General features: G+C 35.9%; 1 protein-coding gene across 5 annotated transcripts in view; it reads left to right on the forward strand.

Annotated features, from left to right (window-relative positions):
- The window catches only part of LOC120424891 (sodium/potassium/calcium exchanger Nckx30C), a 214792-nt gene that overhangs the window by 152053 nt on the left and 45181 nt on the right, over nucleotides 1–17558 (forward strand). The gene's annotated exons all lie outside the window — the stretch shown is intronic.

The following is a 17558-nucleotide window of genomic DNA, read 5'->3' on the forward strand; positions in this document are numbered from 1 at the left end:
CGATAAATTTTCAGAGGCAAAACGGTGAAAAATGAAGACTTGATAGATTGAAGGGGGGACTTTGAGGGGCGGTGACGAAAAGCTCTGTGCGAGATAAGGCTTTTCTTTCTGTTACGCTCCATTGTGTCTCTAATGACGATTTTTTATAACTTATAGCAACAAACATTTGCACAAACTAGAAGAATCCCATACAAAAATCACTTTGAAATTATTCTAATAAAATTAGAACGTTTGATAATTTGTTTTCTTCATAAATAGTATTTGTCATTGTAATTAACTAAGACTAAGTCAATTTGTCATTTTTTTCCCTGTAATCAGGTAGTCATATGAGATTTACTTCATTTTTATTCTGAATTGTTGATCGAAAACCAATCTTAAACTTCACACAATAATGAACAATTAAAAACAAATGTTAAAAAAATCGTGTTGCCAAAAAAGGAATGACACTGTACGTTCCAAAATGAGACAAATCAATAAAGATTTAGAAAAGCCATACCTATAAGCAGTTTTATTTTTCGTATAGCTAGCCAGAACTAAACACTATTTCAGTGAAATTCAAGTTGCAGAACATGCAATGAAACACCCTTTACCGCTTGAGGATAAACTACGATTCTTCGCTTCGCTTCGCTAGGAGACGGTGATTTTAGCGGATTGCAGACTGGATTTTCGCCATGTGATGTGATGATTGTCTATGCTCAAGTTGCCTAGGAATCGATAATTGGGAATAGAACCAATTCCACCTGAACCAGATTCTCACCACCATGGCAGCCGTCCATTGCCGGCCGCTCCCATCTCCACCGCGCACCAGGGACAAGGAAAGGGATTTGGAAGACGGGAAGTGTTGATGCTCCACTTTTTTCAGAGTATTAAGGGAAAATCTCCACGGTATCCTCAAGTAAGTTTCGCTTGGAGTTGGACGGTTTTTGGGAAGGTGAATGGTCTGAGGAGCCACCCTAGGCGAGTGGTAACGACCGTTTGCATTGTTGTTCGAGTTCTTCGTGTGTTCTCATTTCTAATGGGAAAGCTTTCAATTCAATTCTTCTCATCTCTTATTGGATGAATTCTGTCAGTCGCCCAGGCTTTTTATAGCGAGGTATTTTTAGATTCAATTTCAACTGCGCTTGCAATCTTGCATGCAATCTTGTTTTTGAGTTCTGATGTTCAGCTTGCATTCAATTTAATTCTTTGTCCGATTCTTGGATTCAACTATACCAGTCTAATTCCTCCTCAAGCTATCAATGCTCCACGGTAAAGTGGAAAGCATTTTGCTTGCCAATCCTAAGGACAGGAGATCGAACCCCGCCGTGAGCTTCATGTTTTTTTCATTTATTCCAAATTCAATGAGTCCTGAACTTTCTCGTTGGGAGCAGATGGGTATCGAACCCAGAACCATTCGCTTATAAAGCGAACATCGTACCCATTCAGCCACGACCGCTGCCTCGCTTGAGGATAAACTACGATTCTAAGGATAAACTACGATTGGTATACAATATTTGGCAAAGTTTTTCAGCTTAAAATTAAAAAAGAAGCTCACACCAGATAATTTCGCTAACATTTTTATCACTATATTTGTCTCATGTTTAACACAGACAATTATATTGAGGATCAAACAAAAATGGCTCTAAATCTGAAAATTTGTAAATGACCCAAAGTTGGTCCTAAGGTTCCTCGGCCCAAATAATTAGACACGTAAAGGTGGTCTCATCAAAATAAGGGTGGTTTTTAAAAAAATCAAAAAAAAAACAAATCATTTTTTTTTCGAAAAATCATATATTTTTTTTGTTGTATCAATAAATTTAAGCTATCTAAGATGCAAATGATAGGTTATTTGTTGGTATTTTAAAGATAAATAGTTTAATGATTACAATCTAGCCTAATACTTAGAAAAACATTATGAGACTTTAGAATGCAGTTTCAAAATACGATAATATCTTCTTTCAGGATTAAGATTTTATTTTTTGGTCCTATCGGCCTTACAAAAATGTATTTACAATTTTTTTTGTTCAATTTTCTTTAAATTTTATCCTCGAGTTTCACGGATTAATGACAACCGATCTTGCTCATAATCAGCTCAAAGGCCTAGAATATCTCTAAGAAGAATTTCAGCTTGTGGAGCGAGATTTTGAATTATTTTCCCATGTCCTGGGTACTCTAATGTAAAGTCAAACTTGCAATATACTTTTAAAGTAACTATTACCATTGTGTTTAATGTGTATGCTAAATTGTTTAACTCAAATTGTCAATTAACTTTTTCAACTTTTTCTGCCAAATATATATTTTCAAACAAGGTACTATATCGATGCCTCTGTGCTCTCTTGTACTAAGCTTGCTAGTTTTTCTATCTAGTTAGCATAAGAGATCACAGAGGCATCGATGTATTCATCAAGTTAAAATTATCAGAATTTGTTTTTCATTGTCTTTCTATTGTAAATCATATATTTTTTAATAACTTATTATTTTGGAAGATTTTTGGATATTTGGTTGTGTGTAAGGCCGTTGCAAATAAACTGAAATAATTTAAAATATCTTTCCCTGCATTGATAATCGCTTTGAGCATGATTAGAACAGTTAAAAAATAATTTGAAGTTTTGTAAAATTACGATGCACAGGACAGCAAAAAAACAATGCAATTTTTTTGTCAGATTTTGGATTTTTGAAATCTAATGATTGTATAAAAACTATACTGATGTACAATGCATTTGACAACACTTTTTTCATTGAAATGTTGAAACCATAGCAAGTAATTTCAATTTTTTTTAATTTTTTCGACTTTGACCAGAGGCAAGGGACACACACTTTGAAAAATATTTGCAACGGTCTAAATCGAGTTTGAATAAATATTTCAATATCTTTTCTTCCATCAGTTAAAAAGTATTTGAGTATTGATCTATGGAAAACTTAGATTCTCATAATCAAAAAAAAATCAAATCAAATTATTCGCTCTACAGCATTGCCTTGGCGTTCTCGATTGCGAGATTCCTACTCGAAACTAGGTGTTCGAAGGCTTGATTGTTGAGGCAATTGCAAACCTCTTTTTACACCTTAGCTTCCATCCACCCCGGGATTCGAACTGACGACCTTTGGATTGTTAGTCCAACTGCCTACCAGCGACTCCACCGAGGCAGGACCCAGGGAGACGACTCCTACACCTGGACTGAGCTAACGACCTAACCTTTTTTAGGTTAGTCCGGGACCAACATTTACTTCCCTTCCGACGGAAGGCGTGATCAGACAAATCTCGTCTCGAAAAATGCCACCGGGACCGTCTGGGATCGAACCCAGGCCGACTGGGTGAGAGGCAATCACGCTTACCCCTACACCACGGTCCCGTCTCATAATCATAAATGCTAAAATTGGCAAGCCTTAATTTTAAAAATTTTTCACAAGCATCACAATCACAAGCAATTCTTCAACATAACCCAAATGCATTTCAAAAACATCGCCGACGACGCCGCACCATGCTGAAAAATTTATCGCTGTAACCAAACACGACGGCGCGACAAGGGGAATCGAACCGTGACCCTCGTGCTCGAAACCACCGAGCCGTTCCTTTCGTTCGCTCGCTCCTTGCACTATCGTATCGTATCGGCTCCGAGTTCGAGCCCTCGAACGATTTATCGCCGAAAGTTCGTTTTTATTGCTTTCGAATCATTCATTCTATTATGGCTGGCACTGTTTTTTTTTTGTTCATTTCTATTCAGTTTGCTGCTCGTTAATTTAAGCGTTTGCCTTATACGATCTCCCATTTTTTTTCTCTCTCCAGAATATAAGAAAGCATAGTAAAGATAAGCAACAACAGAACAAAAGAGTGCAATATTCTGGATAATTTATGTGGAGTGACGAGCAGAGTTGTGCAATATGCAAGTGGATGCTAGACATAGAATGCTAGAAAAAAGAGCAGAAATTCATGAAAAAGGGGAGCAACGAACGACACATGATTTATGCTGGAATATTGCACTCTTCCACAACAGCTCGTGCCACCTATGTTTATACATACATATAAAGTGATTGAGATTAATATGTTTGCCACTTATGGTTAAATGATGTAGAAAGTTTGTGCGATTTGTTAATTGTGTTGCCAACTGTAGAGTCGTAAATCATATTGCCTTTTGCGTTTCGTTTCGATCATACACTAGAGAGATAGATACTTCGCGGGCTTTGAGGAATGGCCAAACAATGGAGCTCGGTTGTTTGAAAAATGTTAACCCATCGACTGCATTTGACCTTTGTTAGTAAAAGTATAAATCCATAAGTGCTGCACAATTTTAAAGCATCTATGTAATTTTTAGCAAGTTTACTCTTTATTAGCTGAAACGTAGAAAATCTGCTTTCAGGCCCGTAGCCAGGGGGGGGGCTACCGGGCTGCAGCCCCCCCCGAAATTTTTCCCAATTTTTTAAAATTGTACTACCTTAAAAATAATCTCAAAACAATAATTGTGTGTTCTCTCCACAGAAATAATTTGTAAGATAGAGAATCAAGAATAGATTGATCAAACGAAGTAGTTTGCCTGTCCATTGCCGAGCTCAGTTTTCGTAGATTATGGATCCAATATTTAAAAATTGAGCTGCAGATTTGAACATCGTTCCATTCAGTAACATTTCATTTATCTCATAGTTTTAGCATTACATTGGTTAGGGTGGTCCAAATCTGGGCTTACTTGAGGCTACCCCCTAAAATCAAAGATTGATCACTAGCCTAAGTTCCAAATTTGAGCTTTTTCTGACCACTGACCACCAAGTTTGGGAAAAATCGTCAAAATGTATGGAGAAAAGCAACTGTTTCAGTTTTGACCAGTAGAAGGCGCAATAACTACCCAGTTCTTACCAATTTTCATAACTAATATCTTCTTTAAAATTGGAAAAACTTTCCCGAAGACACCTTATTTTTTGGGTTTTTTGCTAAAAAGTTATTAGCGTTCGAAAATAGCAATATCCGGGGCTACATAGAAATAATTAATTTTTAAACTCATGTCTGTGCTAGCTTGCCTGGCAATGCACCTGTTATGTTGCGCAAAAATGGTCATTTTCGGAAGCTAATAACTTTTTAGCAAAAATCCTTAAATCTCGTTGTCTTATTTTTGATTGTCGAACTTAAGTATGACCCCTGAAGAAACATAAAATAATTTAGAATTTGTAGATTCAAAGTGGCGGCCAAAATGGTGGCCAAGAAATATTGTTCAAATTTAACTCAAATGTGGTTGCAGATGCCGAATTTGATGTTAAAAGCAAGCAAATAAAAAAACGATTTCATTTGTTCATGATTCGATTATCCAAAGTCCTTAGAACTTTTGGATAATAGGCTTATCGAATTTGGACTGCAAAATTAATAACCCTTCTTTATTTTCTTATTTTCAATATTTTTGAGGACCTTCATACTATTAACAAATGATTTTTTCTACATTTTTCAAAATATGCCATAATTTCTACAAAATATTCAGATTTTGTTTTCAAAATCGAATTTCGACTATTAAGCATAAGCATAGGTGCCCACCCGCAGTTGCTACTCCGTTATTGACCAGGACCTCCAGAAGTTACATCCACGAGCCGTGGAAGATGAGTGGGTGCTATCTTTCCTCGCTTCGCAACTTCTCAAAGGCCCCTATCATGCTGATCAATACCGGCGCCGGCCACGACCAGTGGTAGGGTCACGGGGAAGTGGATGGGAATGTTAGTCCGATACTTGAGTGATAGAGACCGCCCAATCGACTGCTTCTCCGACAAAGTATCACATGAGTTTTGAGGGGGTTAGTAGATGGGTATGAGGTCAGGATTCACGAGTGGCAGTGATGTGACCATGAGCATTTTGTTTATCGGTTGAAAATTTTAAATCTTAGGCAGCCGACTGCGGAAAGATAGATAATTGATTATTTAAAAAGTGTTTTAATCGAACGCGTGCCAACCGAGCAGTAGTGCTATGGGCTGGACTTATCAGTATATTTTTACTGTTTTTACAATTTAGATAACGCGAGCAAATTTCAAAAATAGTAATTAAATGACGCTTTACTCTTCATAAAATCGATAGTTTGATGAGTTAATACTAAAACTGAAAGTTGGAATAATTTTTTACGATCATTTACGACGAAAATTATCGCGAAAAAACCGGAATGTGCGTCTCCAGAAGCACTGCACTTATGAAGGCATTATTCAATTATTATGACCAATCACCCCATGCACACAAACAGCGACACAAAAGAGACGAAAATTATCGCGATAAAACAAGACTGCGCGTCCCCAGAAGCACTGCACTTATCAAAAAATCGAATTTCGACTATTATCAGAAATACACTTCTAATATTATCGTTTTGGTTTTTAGAATATGGTTAGTTACATATCTGAGACCTTAGAGAAAAATGCTTGAGAAATATCTGTGTGTATTTTTTATTACTTTTTCGTAATCCTTTTTCCCGAAACCACTCCTCCAAAATGCTTACTTTTGGTCACATTTATTTGTTTCCACCGTGGCCACTCTCCAATTTTTATTTAATATATCAAAAATCGAAAGATCAACTAAGTGAATCCTTATTATCAACTAATTTTCGCTTTGTGCATGAGCTTGCGATTTTTGAAGCAAGAAATAAAATGATAAAAATATTCAAAAAGTAAAAAAAAGAAAACTTAAGCTTGGATTCAAAAACTAAGAAATTAAAATAATTAAACATCATTTTCAAATTGAAATTCAAATTCAAATTTCTGATAAATAATTCATTTTTAAACTTTTTTATTTAATTTTTTTGGATTTTATGGATTAGAATTTCCATTTTGAAGATTTTGAGATTTCTTTATTTTTTTAAATTGTATTTCATTGTAAATATTTTCCAAAGTTTATGTTGCCACCCTTTCAAAAGGGGCAGAGGGCAAATACAATATTTTTTTAAAAATAGCTTCACAGCTTCAATGGAAAAGGAAGTCTAATCAACTGAAAACAGTTATTTTTTATTCATAACTTATTTCGATTAAGTCCTATTAGGAGCAGCGACAACAAATATGAAATGTTTTTTCCTGCGTTGATAATCATGTACGACATGTTTGGGCTCGTTAAAAAATATTTAAAATTTCACCAGTAACTAGATATTTTGAAAACTAATGATGCAAAACAACTGTAAGTAAAGTAAATCTTTCCCAGTTCCTGAGGGGAACACCCTTGAAGAGTATCGGGGCCGGCATTTACAAAGCGGATTCAGTGGCAGTTTTCATTCTTAACTTAATGTTAACATGTTAAGGTTAATGTTAACATTCCATAGGTCGCCTTCCTAAGGTGTCGTGATAAGGTCCAGTTTGTGACGATACACTACCTTCCCTTTACTAAGCAATCGATTCCAGAAGGGAAAAGATCACCAGTTTTGTTGGTCCGGGCCGGGATTTGAACCCCGATCTACCGCTTACGAGGCAGAAGCGTTACCACTGGGTTACGTGGCTCGGTCTGTACAACTGTACTTATTTAAAATGACAAACCAATGGCTTGCAATTTAATTTTTTATATTTTTCATTGTTTGCTCTACCCTGTCGACTTGGGTCAGAGTTAAGTAACATAAAGTTCAGAATAATATTTGCAACGGTCTAATTGAGAATTTAAAAATGTTACTACTTTCAAATATCTAAATTTTAGATTTCAAATATTTTGGTTTAAGACAAAGAAAAGCCAGAAATCAAAAATAACAATAATGAAAAAAATCACAAAACTTATAATAACAATTAAACATAATAATTTCAAAAAAAAAATCAAAAACTAAAAAATACATAAAATAATTAATATTAAAAAATATCAAAATTTTAAAAATATCATTATTGTACCATTGATTATTGTAATGACTTTTCTCTTATTTTAAACTTGATTCTGAGCAAAAAACAAAATCCATTCTTTACATATTCGGCATTTTAAGATTCAGCATTTTGACAGCCGGCTTCATGTGGCAATTCTTCAATATTATTCTAGCGAATACATTTTTTTCACACGTTATTCTCAGTCGCATTCAAATAAACAAATCAAAATCTCATCAACACATATTGCACCCGAAGAAATATCCAAAGCCGCTTTTTGTTTCTGTTTCTTTTCAGCTGCGTACCGCTAAAGCAAAATCTTTCCGTAAATCTTTTCTTGACTGTTTCTTGAGCATTTTTTGGATGGAGTTTTAAGAGTCTCCGTATACAGGACATTTTTTTAAATTTTCATTTGAATGTTAAATATGGTTCTTGTAGCAAAATTCAGACTAAGATTAGATTTACAGGAATAATCTACTTGGTTTAAGAATTCTTACATAAAGTTTTCTTTACTTTTAAAACATCATAAATTTAAGATTACAATAAACACATGATAATTTAAAAAAAAATCAGAAATTGCAAAATAAAAAAAACTATAAAAATAATAAAATAATTAATGCTGAAAATCCTGAATTTTTATAAAAATAAATTTTAATCATTTCAAAATAAAGATATTCAAAAAAAAATTTCAAACATTTCAATAAATTATGTTTTTTTAATCTTAATTTTTTGATGCTTCAAATATTTTTATGTTTGAATTCTTGTGCAGACTAAGGATTAGATTTACAGGAAAAATCTAATTGATTTATGAATTCTTACATAAAGTTTTCTTTACTTTTAATTTAGCAAGGTTTCTTAAATATACAATTTCTAAACCATAGAATGTTCAGAATTTTGTTCCCAGAGTTAAGATATTTCTGGAATAAACATCGATTCTAATAAATGGTTACAATTCTATATTATTCAACATAATTTTTATTAGTTCAATCTCAGAAATCCAAAAATTGATTTCATTTGTGTTTTTTTTTTGTTTAGAAAGATACGGAAAGGCTTTTCTATAACCAGCACAACCAATTTACTTTTACGTTATTTTCCTCCTTTATCTTCTAAAATCATATTGGTTATCAACATTTATTTTAAAAATTAATTCAGTTTTGACAGTTCCGTAGTAACAGTTCAATAGGGCGAATCTGCGTTTGTAAACAAGCAGTCTATCCCCCTCTTACATGACGTGAACTGTCACTTGGGCGAAAGGGATAGACTGCTTGTTTACAAACGCAGATTCGCCCTATTGAACTGTTACTACGGAGTTATTTCATAATAAAGAAATAAGTGGATTGAAGATTTCAATTTGTTAATCGTGTTCGCATTTATATTTTTTATCGTACAAGTTTATTTTTTATTTCAAGAAGATGTGTCTCAGGAACTAATAGACCATTTTCCAATGGTTCTTAGTCCTTACACGATAAGAACAATACAAACTTTTCTTGAAGTTGTTGTTTGTAGTTTGTACACTATTTTTAATAAAAAAAATTAGAAATTTAACCGTTTATTCGATCGCAGAATTTATTTTTAATTTTTTTTTTAATTTCAAAGATAAGCAACACTGAAACGATTCATTGAAATTTTATCTAAAAATTACCTTTAATTAAGATCTGATTTATTTTTTTGTCAATTTTTCAAATTCTCAAATTCTGAAACAAATTTGTCAGATAAACCATCACTGTGATCACACAGCTTAAAATGTAAATCCAGACGGTTTAAAATTTGATAGTTCAAATTTACCAGTTTGTTCGTGGGTTTTTCTCTCAGTATAAAGTACAAAAATATAATACTTATGGTTAGATAAATCGATATTTTTTCAGGATTTTTTTTTATTTCAAAATTTATATTCAAGTTATGTAAATTTTTAATTTAGCGACAGTTTATCACGAAATTCAATTACAATTAAACAATTCAAGAAAATGTAAAAAAACACTTTCTTCTCTACTCCTTTAATACAAACTAACTGTATGAATAAAGAGAAACTTGTGACGAAGTAGTTTCTTCAATAAAGACATTGAAAACTGAAGAAGAAAATCTTTTAAAACATTTTTGCATACATTATTTTACAATTTTACAATTCATCCTAATAATTAAACCATAAACCAAGTGATGGTATAAATAATTTGCTGGTTTCTATACTCTTTGAATTTTTGCACCCAAGCCCCCCCCGAACAAAAATCCTGGCTACGGCCCTGTCTGCTTTGTAAATTACATCTCTTACAGCTTAATTTCCTTATTTGCCTCAATAATCTTATCAGAATTGCAACCAAAACCCATAATCGTCCAAAGGCACCTAAACCAAAATATATAAAAATCGATTAAGTCGAATGACGGTTCTATTCCACTCAGAATGCCATTACCCAGAAAACCATTCCCGAGAAAAAGATTTTTTTATTACGTAATGTACTTTATTTTAAAAAGCGAACAGTTTTTGATGTGAAGTGTTAAGATTTCTTTAAACAAAAGTTGAACAAAATAAAACACTCTTGACTGGATAACTGACAAAAGAAGAATCTTCACTTTAAAGTTGATTTTTCCTTCTTTAAAGAAGGGAAGCCTCTTTTGACTTGTGATAACTGCTGACGCAAATTTACTTTTTTTTTTCTTTAAAGGAAGGGAAACTCTCTTGACTGTGATAAGTGCTGACATAAGTTGATTTTTCCCTTTAAATTCCAGAAACGCATTCCCCAGAAAAGATTTTTGTATTACGTAATGTACCGTAAACCGAGGTGACTTTGATAGGTTTGATTTTTTTTCGCAAAATGAAGAGTACAAATTAAATTTGTACGGGATGGTATGGAATCATACTGACCGTGTTAGAGAAGTGTTCAAAGTACTTCAAGAAAAATGTTCATAAAACATTGAAAAGTATAAAAAATTACTTAACTATAATTAAAAAAATGTTCATGAATAGTATAATTTTAATATTCTCAAAATGTCATAATTTTCCCAATGAAACAAAGAAAAACATTTTTTTTTTGAAGGTTGAAATTTTGCTTGCTTGAATATTACCTCTTTGTTGAGTAATATTACTTGAAAAATGTGTAAAAATGTGAACCTGATGAAAATTTATCCGAAACTAATGAATATTCATCAATTCCTTATGTAATATTACACATTCTTTTGACACAATATCTGTCACCATTTCCTGATGTAAAACGGAATTCTTTTTCGAATTACATATTTGGGCAATTTTCCACTAGGACAAAGTAGAATAGGTTTTTAAATACAAAATTGTGAGTGTTTTTAAACATAATTCAAAAAAATCTTCAAATTTATAGACATTTTCAGTAGGACAAATTTCTTATAAAATGTGAATATATTTGATTCGTGCTTCGAATTCAGATAAAAATGTTTTAACGATTTTTAGGCAAAATTCTGACTTTTTAACAATTTTACCTTAAATCAACATGTATTTTGTTAAAAACTTAATTGAATAAATATACTGCAATTCCCCACGAAAACAGCATGATTCGAAAAAAAAGTTCTCCGATAGGGTTCAAAATTCTTCTGGGGGTTCCTTGGCTGAAATAATTAGAACGGTATTTTTTTGTTTGGACATTAGGGTGACCTATGCCGTGTTAGGGTGGTCTGAAAAATGGCCATTATCGTCGATTTTCGCAAAAATTACTTTTGTCAAAAAATCATATCTCCGAGCCATTTAATCCAATTTAAGCTGTCTTAGACTCAAAAGTAAGGTGATTAGTTTGGCTATATTTTCAGACATAGCCTCTTTGGTCCCGAGACCTTCAAAACGCCATTTTAATTTTTCATACGATCTTTTCAAATGTTAAGCTAGATTTTTGAAACTTCTTACTATTTTTTTCCAAATAGCCAAACTAATCACCTTTCTTTTGCGTCTAAGACAGCTAAAATCGGATTAAATAACGCGAAGAAATGATTTTTTTTAAAAATGGTTTTTACGAAAATCGATGAAAATGGCCATTTTTCGGACCACCCTAACACGGCGTAGGTCACCCTAATGTCCAAACAAAAAAATACGGGTCTAATTATTTTGGCCAAAGAACCCCCAGAAAACAAATTAGCCTGATCGGAGAACTTTTTTTTCGAATCATGCTGTTTTCGTGGGGAATTGCTGTATAAACATTTATTTTCTTCTTAAAATCCATAACAAGAAAAACTATGACTATCAAAGTCACCCCGGATTTCATAATAAGAATTTTCAACGCAACTATTTTTTTGAATACCTTTGAAAAATCTTTTTTTCGAAAATAGTGCCTGGATGTCGTATGGCCTACCCCAGTACATGTTTTAAAAATAATAGTCTTGAGAAAACCCTTACCAGTTGAATAACACTCCAGAAAAAAATTTAAATCATATCAGTGTCACCGCGGTATACTGTACTTTATTTCTTAAGGTGATCAGTTTTAGATTTAGCCTTTTTTGTAATAATTGAAATAACAAGCCATAGTCTCAACATTTGAATGCAAAAAGTGGTTTAAAATGCATTTTACACTAGTTCAGTTGTTTTGCAATCATTAGTCTTCAAAAAAATGTGAGATTTGACGAAAACAAAAATGTCAACAAAAACTTTTTGTGATATTGAAGATAGAAAATTTTCAAACGTTCAAATGATTTTTGAATCAACTCAAACATGCTAAAAATGATTCTAAACGCAAGGGAATGTATTCTCAATTGATTTCAGCTATTTGCATTTAAATTTTCATGGGAGAAAATTAATTAGTGTCAGCAGTTATCACAAAGCACAAAAACTTTTTTTGAAGCGATTCTTCTAATGAATTAATGTTGAAAATTTAATATCATTATGCCAAATGACCATTATTCGTGCCATTATGCAAAATTACATTATGCCAAACGGCGTTATGCTTTATGGCACCATGCCAATTAGGAAACATATTTTTTTTTCAAGGTCCTAAATATTTCTATTACAAATTTTATTGCATGCTGAGGAATGCCCTAATGACACAATCTGAAAAGAATCCATTGTTGTTTTGTAAAATAATCTGAAATTACTACTTTAACTTACGATTTTATCACATTAAGTTTTTTTTCAAATCTCGTTTTTACAAAAAAAAAAGTAATTATCTATGATTACAAACATTCCATAAGTTTACCTATTTAAATTGTAACATACATCACGTTGCCAGCTCACGTTTGCATAAATACAAAATACTATGCTATAGCAGAACAAACCAAAACTCATGAATTCAAAACCATGTCCCGAGGTGTGTACACCTCGACCACGATTACGAGGGGGCGTTTCTCGAGAAAAACTCTTGTACCGTGTGCGTACACTTTTACGCACCAAGCTGCTAAATTATTCAATTTCGGTTCGATCGATTTTTCGTGAAGTCACGGTTGATGAGGTCCTGCCGAATTTTTGATTTAATTTTGGTCGATGCCGGTGTGTTTCTTTTTAGAACTAAAATGATTGAATCCAAATCGGAATCCGTACGATTACGTTCGAAACAGCTACAGTTTTTTTCGATGGAGACGCCCGGTATTTTATTGAATTCCATTAGCATGTCTTGCCCCGCTCTTCAATTATAACACTTTTTTTCCCTCAATTCCAGCTGTCAATACGACTGGCTGACTTTGCTCATCTAATCAAACACGTCGTCGTCGTCGTCGCCGGTGAAACCTTCCTGCTTTTCGTCCTTCGACGAGATCCCCTCGCCTTAAGTCCCGGCTGAACTTTCCATTTGCCGGGACGATGACGAAGGAAATACTAATGGATGTTCTTCGGGGGGAGGAAGAAAGATATCCTATCGGGTTTGGTTTGCTTTTTTTGTGCCAAGCTTTTTCTTCTTTTTCTTTGCCGCGTCAGCTTTCAAAGACGGGCCAAGACGATTCGACGACGGTTCGATCTGGGCAAGGATATCGGAGAGAGAGAGCGAAAAAAAAGGACACATTAAAAGTTACTGATGGAGCGCCGCTTTTTTATGGCAGCCAAACGGAATGACTTTTTGCCGATAGCCCCCCGAAATAGTGAAGGAGCGAAATGTTTTCGTTGTATACACACATTTTCAGTGCTGACATTTCCTTTGCCCCCCTCTTGCCTGGAAGAAATCATGATGTGATGTACATCCGTCCTTTGCGAATGCATTACTTGTTTCGAGCTTTTCCTGAATTTGCTGAGCAACGCGTTTCGCAAATATCACGTTTTTTTTTTCGTTACGAGCCTTACGATAAGATCACTACAAATTAGCAACTAATTGCAAAACTCAGTACAGTACAATCCACTGTAATTTGTTACCGTTGTGACTAAATCGTTCTACCTTTACCCCGCCCCGTTAAGGGTAAATAGGAGCTTAGGGAGTAACTACAGTAGCATGCATAGGGATTAAGGATGAGGATGTTTGTGTATTTGTCTTTTCAAGCGTCTTTATGTAAAACTTAAATTAAATTAAAACACAAACTAATAAATAAATTGGAGCACAGTTAGATTAAAGCTAAATATCACAGATCGCAAACCATAGCCATTTAAGTGTTAACACACGAAGCAGAGTCTGTAACGAGATTTGCTGCAAGGGTTGCTTATTCGCGAGATCTGCACGAAAAAGGGGTAATAAAGAGAGCGAGTGTGGGATCGAGAGCCGAGGAGGGCTACTGGTGGCCATCGCGAAATTAAAAGGTCTTTTCCGATTTGCCTATCACCGAGCGCAGAAGTGCACCCAAATCCTGAGCGAGACAACTGACCGTCTATTTCAGTTCGTCCAAAGTTTTTTTCCAAGTGATTGGCCCGCAAAACTAAAAGGAAAAGTTCGATAGAACTGTGCGTTGAACGAGAAAATCAGGTAATTGCCGAACTGGCGAACCACCCACGTGCTGCCCCAGTAGTCCCTCATTCCCCATTGCTAATCTCGGCCCGATCAACCACCCACGACAGGACCCAGTGGTTGTAGCTTAAACGCCCTGTTTTGAAGCTATTGTCCGTCGATCAAGTGCTGCACCGCCGAGCGGTGCCCACTGACGAGGTCGCTTCCGAGCCCCCAAGCTATTCGGTGCGCTGAGGACCTAACCTCCTGCCGCGCCGTCGTCGCGCTGAGGATATTACCTCCAGCGACGCGCCCAAGTTCAAGCACCCCTGCCCAAAGCCTGCCACAAGCATCCCGCGAGCGTTCGCGGCCGAAGACGAGCCAGAGGCCGGCGTACCCGTCGCTGCATGATTTGCGACACCGCCCGGCACGAGAGAAACCACGCGCATCCACCCCCGCATGAACTCCCAGCGCGTGCACGAGGCCGAAACTGTCCCGGAGGACGGCCCGCACCCCACAGCCAGATACGAGAGTTCGCGAGCAGAGGATCGTCGACGACCGCGCGTTGAGCACGTGTGTGGATGCCCCGTCGACCCCACCCGCAGCAGCAGCAGCGTCGCCAGCACCAGCCGGCCAGCCAGATTCCCCCCCACACACACATAAAGAACCGTAAGTGCAATAAACGTTACAAAATGAAATGCTTTTGTGTTTAGGCGTTTAGTGTATTGATGGCGAGCCCCCTTGAGATTAAGGCTCTTGTTCTTGTCCCTTTGCCCGCCAGCGCGTAAAAAGAGGCCGAGGCCCACCCCTGTCGGTCGTGGCTCTAAGACCAACCGGCAGGGGCGTTTCAGGGTCCGTCTGATCCAGCAGGTAACAAATGGCGCCCAATGTAAAGTTTAATAAGTAATTATTTGGCCATCAACGCACTAAACTTGTTTGCGATTAGATTTTGATAAAGCTAGGGTACTTTTGCAAAGCCTCCAATTAGAGAACGTTTAGTTGCAGCTGTGCACGAAATCTGCTTTTTCCAGCAATTTATTCAGATTCAAAATAGGTGGCCAGTGCGCGAACGCATTCAAAAGGGTTTTTTGTGTGTAGAGCACTAAATAGCGGGAGAATTAATCAAAGGTTGTAAATAATATATCAGTTACTGGGTCTTGATTCGACTCGTCGTTCAATTTAGCTATTTATTCTTAATTTTTTTAAATAACTCAGTTGTGACTAACAACTAACTTCTGTGGTAAGAGTATTTTTCGTAAATATTAGATTTTAAACAATATCGTTTTTTTTCTCTGATTTTCAGGTCGTAAAATTTATTCATTATGGATTTGCAAATTTTATATCAATCCATGGATGTTTCTCACCTGTCTGTTGATGAGGTGGAACATGAATTGTACACAAGAAAGATTTCATTCAGTGCAAAAGAGCCCGACAGTACAAAAAGAAGAAGATTAAAGGAGAAGATGAAGGAAGAAAAAGCGACAAAAGATTTCACGGTTGTAAATACTTGGAGGAAACTCTCCGATGAACTTTCAATTATAAAAGCAAAACTACATGTGATTCAGGGACTTTTGGAAAGTTCCAAAACACCTGTTCATCAGAAAATAAAATTGAAAACTAAGTTGATCCATTACAGAGTGCGTATCTTTTTAGCATCAAAAGCCTCAGGGGCTCACAAATTTACTTCTGATCTTTCTAATTTGAGTAAAAAAGCAAACAAACTTTTCGTTACACACTTTCCAGAGTTTTCAGTTGAGGTACCACCAAAATCGAGTAAGGTTGATGAAAATATTTCTGAAACTCTCGAAGAGGTGCGCAACGAGATTGAAATTCTGAATGAAACTGTGTCAGGAATTGACTTGGAAAAGGAAATTTCGGGAGGAGAAAAGGATGTAACTTCAAAAATCCAAGAGGAAATTGAGTCAACTGAGAAGCGTAAGACTGAGGTGTTGGATATGTTGGATGAGTTGGAAAAACTTGGAAATTTGGAGCATGCTAGTGAGATGATGAAAACCTTAAAAACTTTTGTTTCTCAGACGGCGGAAGAGCAAAACCGAATGAGAGAGGAGCGTATCAAAGAGGAAGAGCGTAAATTGAAGGAAATGGAGGAAAATATGATTCGTAAGAAGCGGTTGGGACAATTGTTGAATGATCTGACTGAAAAGCTTAAAATCACCGAGTCAAACGCACAAGCGAATGCGAATGATAAGGGAACCAACTTGAAAGGCAAACCAAAGCCGGACAGCGAAACCGAGTCCACGGAAACAGATGCCTCTTGGCACATTTCCTGTGGAGAGAGCTCGGTGAGCGACGGCTCGGATAGGAATACCAGGAAGCAGCGAAAGAAGAATAAGAAGAGGAGGAGCGGAAAGGGAAAATCTGAGCGGAATAAGCGTAAGAAGAAGGCAAAGAGGAGCCGGAAGCATAGCTTTTCATCACAATCAAGTGATTCACACCTAACTTCCGACAGTGAATCCTCAAGCACGACTAGTGACAGCTTTTCCAGCTCGAGCTCAGACAGTTCGTCGGACTCGGAATGGGAAAGACGAAAACATAAGAAGTACAAGAAGTCACGGAGTAAGCAGAGTCATCTCAAGCGTGTGGCGGAATGGAAACTTAAGTATGAGGGAAAAGATCAAGGGCGAAAACTGGGGGATTTTCTGAAAGAGGTGAAGATGCGTAAGGAAGCTGAGGGAATTTCGAGCAAGGATTTATTCCGAGGAGCGCTTCACTTATTTTCTGGTCGCGCTAAGGATTGGTATATGGAAGCGTATGAAAATAGAGATTTTCGCAACTGGGAAGGTCTGAAGAGGGAACTTAAGCGTGAGTTTTTACCGCCAGACTTGAATTTTCAGATTGAAACTCAAGCTTCTGCGCGTCGTCAAGCCAAGGGCGAGAAATTTTCCGATTATTTTCACGACATGCAAAAGTTGTTTCATGCCATGACAAAACCGATTTCAGAGCGCCGCAAGTTTCGTATCATGTGGCGTAACTTGAGATATGATTACAAAAATG

Source organism: Culex pipiens, chromosome 2 (genome assembly GCF_016801865.2).
Source record: "Culex pipiens pallens isolate TS chromosome 2, TS_CPP_V2, whole genome shotgun sequence".
In the NCBI taxonomy this organism is placed as follows: Eukaryota; Metazoa; Arthropoda; class Insecta; order Diptera; family Culicidae; genus Culex; species Culex pipiens.